Below are 17,939 nucleotides of genomic sequence, written 5' to 3'. Positions count from 1 at the left end.
CAAAGGACTAAAGTACTGGTACCTGAAAGGCTTCTGTGTGTGTCTGCCTTCATGCACTCCAATATATTTTATCCAGTTACCCATACTGACTTCCACATCACTCAAAAATCAAGCAAAGACACCTGTTTTGGCAGAAACTGGGTACTCAGTTTTGTCTTAAGGGTGTGCTTCTTTGTGCAAGGTAGAGCCACACATGCCTTTTTCTTTCCAGACTACTTATTTATCCACAGAAACACTGCGGTATACACTGAAACACTGGAGATGGGTCAGCTGAGTAAGAGGCACTCTCCACACCACACAAATCAGGACCATCCCCTCTGCCCTCTGAACAGACTGATGTAAAACATATCACAAAGAAATACAGACAAGATCCCAATGAGCATCCACGAGTGCGGATGTGCTAATTATGTTTTGCACTATGAAAAGTGTAAAGGTATAGTAATCTTTGACTCGTACATCAAAAGACTACACTGTTTGGCAATCTCTCTAACAGCATGGAAGATAAATTTTAGCCCCTCCATCCTCAGAAAAACCTTTCCTAATACAGTCAGCAAACATACTGGAGAAAAACATCTGAATAGGACTATTTATTTTCTTAGCAATGTTTTCTTAGAATTATGCATAAAAAATATTTGTTCACTCAGACAAATCAGCACACAAATCCTCTCAAATTTGTAAGACTTTTGAGTAAGAGAAATAGACACTAAAGACAAAAGGCGATAAGAGAGCCGGCACATCCCTTGACTGAGCTCTGAATGTCAAACTTGACACTGAAGGTAACTTTAAGTAGCAAAGTGATTCAAAAAACTTTGTCAGAATCAAACAGCACTACTGAAAACAAATTTCAGTGTTCTTACCTGAGACAGTTTTTGTTCCATGTATTGCTACGCTGTAAGCTTGGGCATGGCTCATACAAACAGCACGTTACTCTCGGCAAAAGGCTTTGACTCATGAAACATTAAGACCAAGACTTTAATTAGGTACAAAACAGAGAGAGCATCTGCAGGCACCTTCAAAGCAGAAAGTTATCTTAGCAGTAACCAGGAAATTCCAGAATCTTTCTAGATAGTTCAATAATCCTTTGAAAATTTTCAAATATAGCTCTAACAGGAACCCCACAAATTTCTAAACTCCTTTTTAATAATCCTACAGTTTTACAGCTTGGGTTAGAGAAGGTGAACATAACAGTGAAGATTGCTCTCTTGAACCAAAGTAAATAATTTCATTAATTTTCTAATTGGGGATAGGCAGCAGTGGTGGCTGCAATAGATTTGTACCTTACCCAAATGAAAACTTGGCTGCTTCCAATTTCTCTGGGTCATGAGCGCTTAGAATGTTTTACCAGCAACTGAATTTGCTTGAGGGAAAAGAAAGGCAAACAAAAAAACCACATTTCCCAAATTTTGTAAGCCAGTAGATGATAAACTGTGTTCCAAATCACTTAGAGACCAGTAGAAATCTTTTATAAGCTAAAAAAACCACAAAAAACCCCACAAAACCAAACCATTTGACTCACAGCCTGTGACCCTACTGTTGCCATCACTAATGAGGAAACCACAGTTTGAAACATGCTATCTTGTTCATTTAGTCCTCTTCATGAAGTGGAAGGGAAAAAAAAAAAAATCAAGCCTACATTTGGAGAAGAAAAAGAACTTTGTAATGAATCCAAGAGGAAAGACATATTTGTTCTCATCATTTAGTGTCTAATGACAGGAGACTTCACAAGAGTTTACATAATTAAATGGCAGTACCAGTACAACAACAGGAAACTTTTCTACAGATGGCAGTCAGCAAGGGTGGCAAACACAGAACAGAGGCCAGCACAGACCAGCCTCAGTAGAGACCTGGGACTCCCATCAGGTTGCCACTCTTGGTATCTCCCTGCTCCCCCAGCTGCTGCTGCTGGCAATAGCTACACTGAGACCTGGAAAGCGACAGGCACACACCCCTGCTACAATTAATCAGAGTCATAGAATGGTTTGGGTTGGAAGGAATCTTATGGATTGTCCAGTTCCAATCCCCCTGGCCACTAGACCACATTGCTCAGCTTCCCATCCAACCTCACCTTGAATACTTTCAGGGATACAGCATCCACGGTTTCTCTGGGCAACTTGTTCCAGTTTCTCATCACCCTCACAATAAAGAATTATTCACAATATCTGACATAAATCTACCCTCTTTCAGTTTAAAGCCATTCTCCCTTATCCTATCACTACAGGTCTTTGTCAGAAGTCCCTCACGAGCTTTCTTGCAGGCCTCCTTTACATTCTAGAAGACTGCTCTAAGGTCTTTCTGAAGCTTTCTCTTCTCTAGGCGGAATATTCCCAACTCATTTAGCTTGTCTTCATAGGAGAGGTGCTCCTGCACCCTCATCATCTTTGTGACTTCCTTTGTACTTGCTCAACAGGCCTATGCCCTTCTCAGGAGCCCCCCCAGAGCTGGACACAGCACTCCAGGTGTGAACAGAACAGAGCAGAGGGTCAGAATCCTCTCCCTCCCCCTGCTGGCCGTGCTGCTTTTGATGCTGCTCAGGATGTAGTTGGCCCTTGGGCTGCAAGCACACATTGGTGGCTCATGTCCAGCTTCTCATCCACCAGAACCCCCAAGTCCTTCTCTTCAGGGCTGCTCTCAAACCATTCTCCACCCAGCCTGTATTTGTGCTCAGGACTGCCCCAGCCCAGGTGCAGGACCTTGCACTTAGCACTGTTGAATTTCATGAGGTTCACACGGTTCTTAAGTATCCTACTAGATGACATCCCTTCCTTCCAGGATGTTGACCACACCACCCAGTTGTTGTTGTAGGGCACACTTGCTGAGAATGCACTTCATCCCACTGTCCTGAGGACACCACTCGTCACTGGCCTCCATTTGGACACCGAGCCTTTGATTGCAACTCTTTGAGAGTGACCCTTATCCACCAAATCCATTTCTCTTCATTTTAGAAACAAGGATGTCATATGGGCAGTGTTAAATGTTCTGCACAAGTGTCAGTTGCTTTTCTCTTAACCCCCCGTTCCATTACTCCATTGTAGAATACCATAAAATTTTTCAGGCACAATTTACCCCTAGTGAACCATTTTGGCTAGCATCACTCACCTCCTTATTTTCCATGTGCCTGAGCATAGTTTCCAGGAGGATCTACGCCATGATCTTGTAAGGCACAGAGATGACTGACTGGCCTGTAGTTCCCTTGTAGTTAAGCTATCATTTAGCTGCATGGATGTATCCTCTGGCATTTAGCTGACTCACACTGGTACTCAGGCCAAGAACTTATTTCAAAAACAAACACAGCAGGAGAAAAAAGCAAGTAACTTTCCCAGATAGTGAGGGATGGGAAGTTCTGGGTACAAAACAGTCCAAGAAAAATCCAGCCCATTGACGTCCTACTCAGGAAACCGTCTAGCCTTGGGCTTTGCTACAGAGTAGCAAAGTAGCTACTTTTTCTACAAAGTAGTAGCAACAAGGAAGGGAAAAGCCCCAATAGGCACAGAAAGTGAGATTCAGACTGGGGACAAGGTGAAGGCAACAGCTCTTGCAACCAAGCAACAAGTTTCTCTCTTCTGAATAGATTATAGGAACACCAACAGCAACCTCATGTTACCTTCTCAAGAGCAAAAGAAGCTAACAGGTCTCACTCTATTAATTCCACTTCTCTTATGCCTCTCCACTGCTATTTATACCTCCCACAGCACAAGCCCACAAATGCGGGTAGAACCTGCAAAACTGCACCAGTTAAAGAGTCAGTTGAAAAATCACCAATGTCTTTCATTCTTGTAAATTTATTTTTAATCCACATCAGTTCAGTGATCCGATATTACCACAAAGCCTTACCAACAGTTGTGCAACCACAGCCAAAAGAGTGGCAAACTGCCATAAGAGTTGTAGTATTTTTAAGTCAGCTTTGGTGCTGAAGGGAACATCCCGCTAAACTGTACTGCTCATCAAGCTTAAATGTCAGAAGTTTCCTTCAGTTCAAATGGCACAGCTATGTTTCTGGATTTGTGAACAAGACTTAGTAACTGTAAACTGCTACAAATAACAGCAATATTTCTACTGGGATGATATAGGATTTTTGAAGTATTTGTGCAATTGAAATCTTTGTATTTGTGTCTATTATGTTTAATGTAACTGTGATCATAAACTAGAAGCTCTAATCAAAGGACATCAAGACAGACCTTTCAATTTGTATTTTCCCTTGCCAGAAAACTGCCAGCTCCTAAGTTTGTACAGAGACAAAAGGAGCCAAGTGGAACCCAATTCCAGAAGCGTGATACTTTTTCATAGGGTGAGCTTTATGATTCACAGTGAACTGCTCTCCATTAGGAGAGGACAAAAATCATCTTACTATCACTGGGTGATCACCTGCAGACATGCACTTCTTATACAGCACTAGATGAACCTTTCAGCCTCTGTGCCTCAATTCCAGGGTGTGCAATATGTGCATTCCCTGGCCTCAAACAGACATTTTTAAAGGTATATCATTATCTCTAGAATTTCAAATACTGCAATAACAAGGATCTCATGAAAACCAAAGGGCATCAAACACAGAGGGCTGGCCAGGTGGCATGCAGTTACAAAATACACAAATCTTGAGCTAAAGGAGCTAGCAATAAAATTGAGCACAGTTAATAAAATGGTCATCATCCAGTACCTACCTTATTAAACAGAAGCATCCTATGACTGTGCACAGACACAACACCACATAAAATTTTGCAACTTGCTTTTTGACTATGACGCAGATCATAGCTGTGACACACTGGAGAAACTACTGCTAGCTTACTCTCACTTTTAGTTTCTAAAAATCTCATATTTCAAAATACAAAACACAACCATATCTAGACAATAGTGAAAAGATATAAGGCACTTGCAACACCTACAACTTCCCCTGCTTCACTGATCACAAATAAAACAGCCAGTTTTACAGCAAAGAGGAAATAACAACAAAATGGTAAATATTGTATCTCACAAGAGGTTGATACAGTTTTCTAGTTCACAAGTGGAAAACAGAAGGTAAAAAGTGGAATTTCCAGCTCACTGAAGGAAGATTTGAAGTTTCTTGCTCACATACACAGAGAAAAAGCTCTTTTTGCACTATACAAATGTAAAGAATAAGATAAGACACATGACCACATAAGCACAGCAGGAATCTGCAATGACAAATCAGACACCTGATCTATTTAGAGAAAATTAAATTTAGAATATCAGTGGTGAGGGCCCATGTAAGAGACTGAAATGTTAAGGGTTAATGACTCAAACAATCGGCCTATTATTAACAAGAACCTTCAGGAGTGGGTTGTAACAGCCCATAACAAGTAGGTACAGTACAAAATGGATTCAAACACAAATTACACTTAGAGAAGGAATGGTCCAAGCTGTACCTAACACTGGATGGTAGAGAAGACATGAACAGCATGTTCCTAATCCCTGCTTAGTACTGTCAGCAAAGACTTTAGAAAAGCATTCCTTTGCTTTTAACTTGTGTAGAGTTTGCTATTAAGCAGTATGGAGTTTTAAATAATAAAACATATACTAAGCTGCTCATTTTCATGCTTTTAAATACACATTTTATTTTACCTGATCAGTGAAGTTTGCTTTTTAGCTTCCACAGTATATAAATTTCAAATACAGCACCACATAATTACCAGCAGTAGAATCAAAAAATCTTTTAGGTTGAAAAAGACACTTAAGACCACTGAGTGCATCTGTTAAGCTAACCATGCCAGGTCCCCTACTAAACTACGTCCCTAAGCACCACATCTATACGTCTTTTGAATACGCCCAGGGATGGTGACTCAGCCACTTCCCTGGGCACGCTGTTCCAAAGTCTGACCACCCCTTCAGTGAAGAAATTTTTCCTAATATCTTATCTAAACTCCCTTGGTATGGCTTCAAGCCATTTCCTCTTGCCCTATCACTTATTACTTGGGAGAAGAGAACAAGCCCCTCCTGGCTACAACCTCCTTTCAGGCAATTGTAGAGAGCAATAAAGTCTCCCCTAAGCCTTCTTTTCTCCAGACAAAACAATCCCAGCTCCCTCAGTTGCTGCTCGTAGGTTCTGTGCTCCAGACCCTTCACAAGCTTCATTGCCCTTTCTCTAGACTCACTCCAGCACCTCCACTCACTACTGTCCTGCAGTGAGTGATGGGCCATAAACTGAACACAGGATTAGAGGTGTGGCCTCACCAGTGCCAAGTACAGCAGGAGAATCACTTCCCTGCTCCTGCTGGCCAAACTACTGCTGATATAAGTCAGGGTGCCATTGGCCTTCTTGGCCAGCTGGGCACTCTGTTGGTACATGTTCAGCTGCTGCCCACCAGCATTCCCAGGTCCTTTCCCACCAGGCAGCTCTCCAGCAACTCTCCCCCAAGCATGGATTGCTGCCTGGGGTTACTGTGACCTAAGAGCAGGACCTGGCACTTGACCTTGTTGAACCTCATGCCACTGGCCCCGGCCCATCTATCTAGCCTGTCCAGATCCCTGTGCAAACCAGCACTCCTGCCCAACTTGGTGTTGTCTGTGTACTTATTGAGGGTACACTAGATCTCTTCATGCACATCATCAATAAACATATTAAATAGAACCAATACTGAGCCCTGGGAAACATCACTTGTGATCGGCCACCAACTGGATGTAAATCCATTTACCACCACTCTCTGGGCCCAGCTATCCAGCCAGGTTTTTTTAACCAGCAAAGAGTGCACCTGTCTAAGCCATGGGCTGCCAGTTTCTCAGGAGAATGTTGTGGGAGACAGTGTCTAAGGCTATCTGCTAAAGTCCAGGTAGGCTACATCAACAGCCTTTACCTTATCCACTAAGCGAGTCACCTTCTCACAGAAGGTGATCGAGTAAGCTAAGTAATAACAGTGCAACACCAACAAGTATACCTTGTTACCCGTCATGTAAGACAAAGGCAGGCTCTCAGTAACTGCAGCATGGTATTGTGGAGGGTGCTGAAAAGTACACAGAAACTGTGCCAGATTTTATCTACCCTTAAAACAAGATGTGAACTGGGGGGAGAAGGGGAGGCAGCCTTTTACAAACAGCTGCCTAAGGAAAGGCTCTTGCCAGTTTCTACCCTAAAGGAGGCAACAATGCCAAGACACTTAAAGTGCCTTGGTTACACAGAACATAAACACACAGATTAGGTACAGCACATTCAGGACTGCAAGAATCAGTAAGCACATTTTCAATAGTATATGGAGCGCATTATGTGACCACAGAGGAAGTATTTTTTGTAGTTTCCAGCCCATTCTGTTGTTGTCAGAAGCAAAAAAAAAAAGAAATGCCTTAGCTACCTAAGAAGATAAGAAACAACATTAGGAAACATCAGCACAATTCCACAAACACACACTACTGCAGTAAACCACGTTTAAATTCTCCCATTATCAAGAACACCCAAATACATAACTAAAGACAGTCTTAAACATGCACCAAATGAACTTGGCAAAGGAAATTTCCTGCTGTTTTTAATGATTTAAGGATCAATTCCTAGATTTAGAATATAGTTTTCAACTCCCTGTTTTATCTAATTGGAGGAGGGGAAGAATCCAGGAAAGAGATGAAACACAGTAAAAATTAATTAAGAGGAACATTTTTACAATCTTGTTTTATTTTCCCCCTCAATAAATTAATTATTAGAAACTGATCTTTAAAAACAAAAAAGATGTGAATAATTGTGTTCAGTTTTGGTTGTCTTGAATCAATTTTGAGACAGGTATAAGGAAAAAACCCAGTCATTATGCATAGGAGAAAGTATCTGGGTGGAGAAAGAGATGTGACCAATTAAGCATTATTTATGTTGTGGAAGAGTCAGAGTGACAACGACAGTAGGCATTCATCAGAATATGTATTCTCTGCTTTGAAGCTGGAAAAATTTTGAGGTCATTTAACAAACTTTGTTGTAAAGCATCTCCATCATAATAAACCATGAGATAAACATCCCATAAATTTACAATGATACATTAAGAAGCCCAGTGGATTCTACTACAAACATTCATGAATTCCCAAACTGCCAATGCTCCTTAAGTTCATTTTAAGAAGAGTTTCTGTGGTTTTAACTTTGCTATGAGCCCTTCTCCACCTTACATTATCCAACTGTTAGCTCAAAACATTTACATAAATACAAAACTCCCATAATTTTGTTAAATGGAGGGAAATAAACCCACTGTTTCTTCACCTTAAGCAATATCCTTCTAGAAGTAACATGAAACAAGAATATTTACATTTCCTTTGGGAGAGCTAACAACATCTGCACCAAGTTTTCTTTAAGCAACAGCTCGTACCATAGTTCAGCTTTGAAGAGACAGCATTAAGAGAACAGGGCCGGGGGAGTACAGCCCAAAAACCTCCGATCACCTAAGCAGGGTATTAGATGCTACTTTATGGTAGTAACAGGTAAGTTTACTATTTAAAGACTTTCCTGCTGTCGGACCCTATTCAGCAAAATCAGCGTCTTGGGCAGAAACGCCTCAGTCCAAGGCCCTCTCTCCTCGGGGTGGCGCCCAGCCGGACCTCCACGGGGATGGGCTGCGCGCACCTGGAAAAGCCCGTTCAGCCACAGCACAGTTCAATCCTGGAAGAACCAGCGCCTCAGGCATGCAGGAACCTACTCCTCATCATTCTCTCACAAGCTGTTGGGTAGTTTTTTTCCTTAAAAAGCTGCAGTCCCACAATTACTAGACTTAAAAGTCTGTGGAACTTCACAGAAGCCCCCTCCCTCCCAAAACGAACACACACACAAAAAGCACAGGAACGAGACACGTTTTCTGCCAGTCCTTCAAGGCCTTGGGTGCCGGTGGTGCTCCCGGTGGGGACAGGGACCCTCCGCTCCCGGCGCGGCTCAGCACTCGCCCCAGCCCGGCTCCGGGGCCCCGCCGGTCTCAGCCCTGCGCCCCCCGCCTTCTCCCACAGCCCCGCTCCGCGGGGCCGAACCAAACAGCCCTACAAAACGCAGCCAGACGAACCTGGAGAGCCCACGCCGCAGTTCCCGGGCACGCCGCGCCCTCCCGGCGGGGACACCCAGGCACGGAGCGCCCGCGCCCAGCCCGCACCGCCTCCCGCGGGGCGTCCGCCCCCGCAGCCCCCGCCGCCCCGCCGGGCCCCCGGGACGGAGCGGGGACCCCGCGCTGCCGCCACTGACCCTCCTGGCCGGCAAAGCCGCGCTCCCCTCCCCTCCAGCGCCGGCGGATGGCGGCAGGAGGCGGTGCCGAGGGACGGCTCCTCCCGCGGGCGGCTCCTCACGCCCGTCCGGCCCAGGGGCGAGACGGCGGGACAGCTCGGTGGGCGCCCGGAGAGCCTCTCCCGCCAGTCCCGCGGGGCTGGCCGCCCACCCTCGCCCTCCGCCGCCTCTCGCCGTGCGGGTGCGGGCGTTCTGGGCGCGGGAAGTGGTTTGCGGCGCGGGGGCGAGGGAGCGGCTGGGGCTTGGCGGTCCCGGTTCTGCGGGAGTGCACAGTGGTGCATGGTGGTGCACAGAAGTGTGAAGCACCTGTTGGCCCCTCCTAGCAGACGGAGCTCTGGCTCCATTGCCAGCCCACCGTTCACAGAATCATAGAATGTAAGGGGTTGGAATGGACCTTGAAGAACATCTAGTCCCAACTGCCCCTGCCATGGGCAGACACACCTCCCATTAGACCAGGTTCCTCAAGGCCTTATCCAGCATGGCTTTGAACACTGCCAGAGTTGGGGCACCACAGCCTCCCTGGGCAACCTGTTCTGGTGTTTCACCACCGTCTTGGTTAAAAATTTCTTCCTTATATCTAGTTTAGATTTACCATCTTCCAGTTTGTACTCATTAGTCCTTGTCCTATCACTGTAGTTCCCAATGAAGAGTACAGCTTCCCTGTAGGCCCCCTTCAGATACAGGAAGGCTGCTGTGAGGTCTCCAAGCAAACTTCTCCTCTTCAGGCTGAACAGCCCCAACTTTCTCAGCTTGTCTTAGCCCCTGTTCTCAGCCCCTGTTCAGGGTTGAACCCATCAGCCTGGACTGGGAAGTTCACCTTCTTTACCTTTCACTTCAATTCTCCGGAATTGCACTCATTCATTGCACATGAGCTCCAAGTACTGCCTCTCATGTAGAGCTACTTTTGGGTGGCCATCCCAGGAAATTATGTCATGAGTAGGACAGATGAAAACAGCCACCAGCAGCATCCACCTGGTCATCTCTATCTGTACTGAGAAGGCCCAAAATACAACTTGCTAATCCCCCCAACATTATGTATTTTCCATGTTTAAGTTTTGCAGGCCTCAGGAACAAATTGAATGGGATGAGTTGAGGAGGAAGACAGGGAGGAAGGCTACAAATCAGTGTAAATGAATGACTGTGGAAAGCAAGCTGGGAGAACAAATGTGCAAAGATTTCCTGCTGAAGAAAATTATAGGTTGAACACTGCTGTGTTGTAGAGAATGTCTCTCCTACAGGCCCCTGGGCTCTTCTCAGGGAGCAGAGTCTAGGTCTGTACCCATGCCATTGGGACTCAAGGCTGAACAGGTGCAATCAGCTCCCTGCATGAGAATGGTTAAGAACCCTAAGCAGCTGCTCAGGACCTTCTTATTCCTAGTAGAATAGGCTACTCCCAAGCTACACAACATGAGTGCGTAATAGCTCTGAATTTATAGCTGTAATTACTGATATCGGATAGGCTGACTCATGCACATTGAATTCCAAGTGCAGAAGGGACTATTGTATGCTTGCATGCATTAAAGGAAAGAAATATCCTAGCCTTTCAATGTTCTGCTTCAATTTTTTTCCCATTTTGTTCAAGGTCCTTTCTTCAATCTGTTGTTTATATGTTATGGTACTGATAAAAAATGAGAGCAAAATAACTTCATCATATGTTTACTCAAACTTCATCATATGTTTACTCAGTATTCACATCACTTAAAAGATAGTGGCTTCCCTAAGTCAGAGCTGCAAGAGAGATTCCTGATAAACTAGCTTCTGCTCTCATCCACTGATGCTTCAGTTTCTGCTTTTTACAGCAGTAGGAGTACAGTGGCTCATATACTCTGCAGTCAGATATGCCATCTGGCTCAGCTTTGAATCTTTAGAGTGGATGGCAGTTTTTTAATGTATTCAAAATCTGCAGCATTAACTAGCTTATGGTTATATGAGTATTTGGAACATGACTGAGAACAGGCCATCAGGTCTTCTCAAAATTTCCTTTCAGATTTTTAAGGTGGGCTGCTTCCCGTTACATTTTACTTCAACAGGCAAGACTGAACTGTCTTAAATAACTTTTGCAAAAGAAGTTTTAAGAACTGCAGATAGCTGTGACACTGGTTATATGAGATGAACAGTAACAGGTCCTGTCCCAAGAGTGGGCAGAACCCCTGAAAACCTGCAAAAAACCATCCTAAAGAAGGAGAGAGCTTCTTTCTTCTGCTGAACCAAAGAGATAACTGAATGTTTTCTTCCAGTCATGTACGCACTCAGTAACAATGCTTGTTATATGATGTAAGTAAACTCTCAGTAAATTACAAGTTAGCTATCTCAATGACCAGGTTTTTCTCCTCACACTGCCAGGGTGCCCTCACAGTGCCCTGGGGTCTGCCAGCTGCATGCAGATGTATGAAAAACAGCCTGATAGGAGCTGCCACTAGTTGTGGTAGTAGACTGATTGTTACTATCTAATTTTCTGCAGTTATCATTTTGGTAGATTGCCCTTGACATGGATTATTCCCAGCTAGCAACCAGGCCCCACGCAGCCACTGATTCACTCCCCCTCAGAGTGGAGTGGGTGAGAGAACTGGAAGAGTGAAAGTGAGAAAACTCACAAGTTGAGATGACAGTTTAACAGGTTATGCAAAAACTGTGTACACAAGTAAAGCAAACCAAGGGATTCTTTCACCATTTCTCATGGGTAGGCAGGTGTTAAGCCATCCCATGAAAAAAGGGCTTCATCAGGTGTCACGTTGACTTGGGAAGACACACATCATCCCACTTAATGTCCCAACCCCTTTCTCCTTCCTCCAGCTTTATATACTGAATAAGCATTCCATGGTATGGAATATTCCTTTGGTCAGGTATCCTGACTGTGTCTCCTCCCAGTTTCTTGTGTACCTCCTTGGTGGAGTGCTGGGAAGACCAGTAAATGCCTTGATGCTGTGTAAGTGCTGCTCAGTAGTAACAAAAACATCCCTGAGTTATCAACACTGTTTCCAGCACAAATCCAAACCACAACTCCCTACTAGCTACTATAAAGAACGTTAAGTCTTTCCCAGCCAAAATTCCATGCTGAATTCCAAGTGAATAACACTTTATGCTGCTTATACCTTATGAGCTAGCTAGGTAACTGCAGAAAGTCTGGAGCTGTAAGTGGTAATTTGGTACACTTTTTTTTTTTTGGTACAATCACTGTTTGATGAGATTGATGATGATGTTTATGTAGAGGACATTAATGACATTCCATAGTCAAAGTACTTTTTCCACAAAATATCTGAGTTGAGAAAAGAGCTATTATTTAGTTTTATATATGGGTGACTGAAGACATGTATTGACAATACACTGAAGTTAGTTTTAAGACTCAAAGTTCCAGATCAAAAATGCTGTGGCAGAGTGATGGTCTGGTATAAATATGTTTTTCTGGTTGAGGCTCTTTCAAACAATTTATATGAAGTAGCTTTATGCTCATGAGGTTTTTACCTTTCTACCTGAAAAACTTACCTTCGTGGTGATGTGGGGAGAATTGCATTTGTGTGCCACACCTAAACCAGAACAAGTTTATGCTAACAGGAGAGCCAGTGGTGCACAGGTCTGAGATAAATTTTGCTGAAACTATAAGTAGTTACAGCTGGATCATATTGCCAGTGCAGAACATCTAACATTTTTATTGCATCTTCACTTTGTCAAAGCGTTTGCGTAAGAACAGCAGTACAGAGTGCTCAGTCACTGCAGAATACTTACGTGAGTTCCAGGTGTTACTACCACCAGAGGAGTGAGATCAGATAATCAAAGTAATTTTTTTTGTCTTGAAATCCATGAACCAGCACTGATCTGAGCTACTAACAGTGGGAGTTCAGCATGCAGAGTCCAGCACATGCACAGTGAGTATTTTAGGCCTAGATTGGTAATTTCATTTTTACTTTCCTTTGGTTTTACGTATCCTGTAAGCATGGACCAATTTTTGAAGAAAAGTTGGAAAGTTACTTACAAGATTTACTTTCCTCAACATTCAAAGAAAAAAAAAAGATGTATAGAAATCTGCAAATGAAGTAAAGGGGGTAATTCAGAGTCTTGTGAGTAGCAGTGGGTAATAAAATCTTTTGCATCAAAAGTGTCCCTTTAGAACATGACTTATCCAGGAGGTAAAACTTAACATACTGTCTGAAGGCAGACAATTCTGTGATACGTTAATTGGGAGAGATTTTTTTCCCCCTAAAACTGTATAGAACTACAAAGAGTTCTATTTCTTCTCTTAATTAAAATAAGCAATTTTCTTCACTATGTTTCTCTCCCATGTCTTTAAAGAACATGCAAGATTACATTAAAAAGCAAAACCAATCTGTTTTCCAGTTCTACTGATTTTATCAGCTTATGAAAATAAAAAAAAGGGTAGATATTAATATAGTATTAAGCATGTTCATTAAGAATGCACTTTACAGGAGATTAAAATTTATTGGTCCGTTAAGTTTGCTTGAATATTCAAAGGCAACTTCTCCTTTCTGTCTAGTAGTTGCAGATACCATAAACATTTTGTATTCTTGCATACTGTGAAGGAGATATGTGCTATGTCATATCAGCATGTCAACACTAAGCCTGCATTTTATTTACTGAAAAAAGGGCAGAAAAGAAGGCCTTATAAAAGGGTCCTGAATGCTTTTAATAAAACATATATTATTCAGTAGGGATTACCTGGATTTCTGATGGCTGCTTTCAGAAGATCATGGGCTTTTGATACCTAAGAACTGATTGCTTGTGCATTCTGCCCTCCTTCCCTGCCGCCGCCTTTCATTTGTTTTCTACTCCACAAGCAAAGTAGCAGAATTAGGCACTCCGCTTTGCTCTAGAAATCAGAGAGCTCTTTGTTCTCACATGAGCCACGGTCACTCAGATAAGCTTTGTCTACAAGTTGACAACTTAATCATCCTTACCCCTTCCTTTGAACAAGACTGTAATTTTTGTACCGTTGACATTAATATTTGAACAGAACAGGTGCACTTTTCTGAAAACAGCGAAATATGGAAAACTGTTTCTTCCCTAAATAATTTTCTTCAATCCAGCTAAGATTACAAACAGATTCAGTCTTTCTGTATTCCTCATTCACGACTGCATCCTTTTAGCCACCCACATCCCTGCATTTGTCCTACTTAGCGAACAGTTCTGTGATAAGCTAGATTTTTTGGTTGTTTTTGTAACTATGAGGCTGCGGACCATCCCTAAATGGTGCTAATAACATGTAGACAGTATTTCCAGTCTAAGTGTTGCCAATATTTCCTGTTTTTTTGAAAATAATTACATAATCTAAGCTAGGACCACAGGGGAAATTGCATGTAAGACAAAAGAGGTTGTAAAATGTTTCTAAAAGTGAAAGAGAGAGAAGCATCTGGTTGAGTTAAAATACCAGCACTACCAAACAGAAAGCATGCAAGGCTCTGGTAGCTAATTAAGTTTTTCCACATTTTCATTTGGAAACTGACCAGTGTTCAGCTTTCTTAGCTGTCAAACACTAGATGACCTTAATTCTGTTTCCCAGTTTAGAACATGCACCTGAAGTGATCTAATGCCCAGGAATCCCTGGGAAATAACAGTCATGGAGAAATTCTGTAACAGTCTTTCTCTTCCTGTTAATTTTATTGCTTAGAGGATATAGATGCAAACTGGTGCAGAGGAGGGGAAGAAATTAGTAAAATGTTGAAGTAAATGTTGTCTGAACATTTTTATTGAGTAGCCTTCTAGTTTCATGCTCTTGAAAATAACAGTGTAATGACTGTAAAACTGTCATTTTAGATAAAAAGATGACTTGAACTCATTTAAAAAACCATCAGATTTAAATTAAGATTGCATTTATAAAAGCTTTAAATGTTCACTAATGATACACTCTTTATTTACAATAAATTGTGTTATTTGGAGTATAAGGATTCTGCTTTATATCAGAAGCAATCTTGAAAACAAAAATTTCCCTTGAATGCAAACTAGGATAGATGTTTACATCTTTAAATAATACAAAAAACAATAATTACACACACACATACAGACACGCACACACACACACACAAAACCCCAAACCAAAGCAAAAAAGCAGGTATTAGCCTGTAGCCTGCACCCTGCAGACTTTGGCTGCCTTTTCTGGCTTAGTTCTTCTCAAAGCTATGTATTCAGTTTGGGACACTGAATCAAAGTACACTCTGGTCTGAGTGCTTGCTTCAGGTTTTTTGACAATAGAGTATAAACCCCCCAGTTTACTGTGTGACAGACCAAGATTGTCTTTCAGAGACGTCTAATGCCACTCAACATCTTCCATGTAGAGACATGTCTTCTCCCATGCTTGGGATTCTGTCCCCTCTGATAATAATTTGGGTTTAGTCTTTCAGCATTGTCTTATGTTTTTCCATATAAAGACTATCTCATCTTTAGAGAAAAATGTACTCAGGATTCACTTCAGAGGAGTTAACTGTGAGATGCAGTGCATTTTCCATGGGTGTTGGTGCTACTTGACTGACAAAGCCCTGCTCTTCAGGTGCACATGGGTGTATAACTACTCACATACATTGCTGAGGAGAGGGAAATTCAGTTTCTTAGAGTATTCAGAAGTGTATTTCTCAGGTATTAGTGTGATATCTTATTATTTCAAAACAAGAAATTGCTTTTGCAATATGCAGATGGTTACATGTAAACTTTACTGCTCTTATTTCAGAAATGTCTTCAAAGCGTGGGTCTTTAGCAGTTGGCAATGGGACTAAAAAACATGGCTTTATTCCCTAACTAAACTGGAATTCTAAATTATGAGACACCTCTGTTGGATGGAGGTAGAGACGGATCCCACGTTTGTTTTTTTTTCCCCAGACACGTTCTTTTATAACTGCAGAGAAACAGAGTTGCAGTGTATTTCTCTTTCTATGATAGTATCACATCACCATATGGGAAAACAAATGCTGGTACATTCTATTCCTGTGCTAAGGCTGCCTCCTATGGTCTGTCTGTACAGCACAGCATGGTGCTGTGCAAATACACTGGAGGGAATTAGCCCAGAGAAGGGTGATTCTACACAGCTAAGACTCCAAAAGAAGCATCTTTTAGCACTAATTCTAAATGGTGATAATTAGGCAGATTGTGACTCTTTAATACTACATGAGATGCTACATTAGGCTGGAGAGCAATCAAGCAAACGTTCTTTACTTAAGAAGCTACTGCTCCTAAGTCTGTGGAAAAAGCTAAAAAAAGTTTTTGTAACTGTTCCCAGTCACAAAACAAAGAACAAAGTAATAAATATAAAAGAACAAACAAGAACAGAGGGACAGGAAAAATCTTGTAAGACATTCAGAATTCTTTCTCCTGCTCTATCCTCAAAATTGAGCATATTTAGGAGATTTCTTTTGGAGCGTCTGAATCTTCTTTTTACTTCATCCAGTACAAATGCATGTCTGGAAAACTGTGGGGAGCCAAAAGCCTGACCGCTTAGAAATGTTGAAGCATGAATCAGAGACTAAGGAAGAAGTCCACGAAACTTCCAAGACTTACACTCTTACTACTTTCAAGTGATTACTCGAGCTGTGTGGACTTGTGTTAAATCTTAGGCTTCATGTATTTTTCTTTCAGTTCTGTAGTGCCAAAGGACACAGAAATTTAGTCTTGTTTTTTATCTACAAATTTACTACAATGTATTTCAGAGCATCAGTTTCTTAAAAAATATTTTCACACTATTCCAAATTATCATTTTAGTCTATGTTTCTTAAGGTAGCAATGCCCCCTTTGCTATGATGGTTTCATGTCTGGCAGTCCATAAGCTGATATTCTTTCCCATGACAAGTGAAAAGGTCAAAAATAAGCTATATAAACCATATTTGTTACCATGCAGTTTTCCCCACTGTGAATCTAGGTAGTAAATACTAAATCCGTTAGCAACACTACCACCCTTCCCCTCCCACCCCCCCACCAAAAAAAAAACCAAAACAAAACACAAAAAAACCCCCCAGCCTCACATGTTTAGGAAGTTTATTTGATAAAATATAGTCATTCCTGAGTGTTAGTAAGTTTAATGATAGCACTTTAGCACAGGAATTCAGTGAAATCTCACTCTAAACACTCAACTGGTTAACAGGTTAAAAGAAATACACATGATCAGAACACTGGCATAAACTTTTTTCTTTATGAGCATTTTGTGTTTCAAAAGAAATAGTTAAAGTAAGCAACATCTTAAGTGCTTTGTATTGTTTCTTTGACCTTGTTATTGGTGGACAACAAGTTGTCCTTGAGCCAGCAGTGTGTTACTATAATAATTCGTAAAACTCCCTTCTTAACTGTGTTTGAGTTGCAACACCGTGTTAAATAAAAACATCATTTTTTCATACCCACAGTCAAATCTGACATACTTTGAGTCAGCCATTTGGTATTTGGTTGGTAGAATGTTTTTAGTGACAGTTCTCATTTGGCATAGTGACAAATTCTTCGAGAGTCTGGCTCAACCAAATCAGTGTCTTCCAGAAAATACCAAACGTCTAAAGGATTGGGACTGGAGAAATGTTATGTGCAACAGCATTTATTACAAGACAGATCTAACTTATTCTGAAAAAAAACTAATGGTTTGGGGAGATTGAAAAGTTCGTTGTTCTATCAGTGGACTTTTTCAGGCCACTAAGGATTTGGTTCTCTTGCTGTTAAAATTGATAGCAAATTCCTCAATTATTTTGGTAGGATCAAATCCAAAATAAAATGGAGTTCTGTGAAAATACCAAAACAATAAAAATAAACATAGCAAATATAAGCTATGGCAATTTTGATATAG

At 41.8% G+C, this 17,939-nt stretch overlaps 1 protein-coding gene across 1 annotated transcript in view; it reads right to left on the bottom strand.

Annotated features, from left to right (window-relative positions):
- PIP5K1B (phosphatidylinositol-4-phosphate 5-kinase type 1 beta) overlaps positions 1-9,062 on the bottom strand; it is a 102,740-nt gene extending 93,678 nt beyond the window's left edge. Inside the window, exon 1 of the mRNA XM_050329748.1 lies at positions 8,964-9,062. The gene's annotated coding sequence lies outside the window, so the exon portion shown is untranslated. The remainder of the gene's footprint in view (positions 1-8,963) is intronic.
- Positions 9,063-17,939: the final 8,877 nt, after the last annotated feature.

Source organism: Myiozetetes cayanensis, unplaced genomic scaffold, assembly GCF_022539395.1.
Source record: "Myiozetetes cayanensis isolate MyiCay16 unplaced genomic scaffold, myiCay2020 scf4, whole genome shotgun sequence".
In the NCBI taxonomy this organism is placed as follows: Eukaryota; Metazoa; Chordata; class Aves; order Passeriformes; family Tyrannidae; genus Myiozetetes; species Myiozetetes cayanensis.
This window is presented reverse-complemented; position numbering and strand designations above follow the sequence as displayed.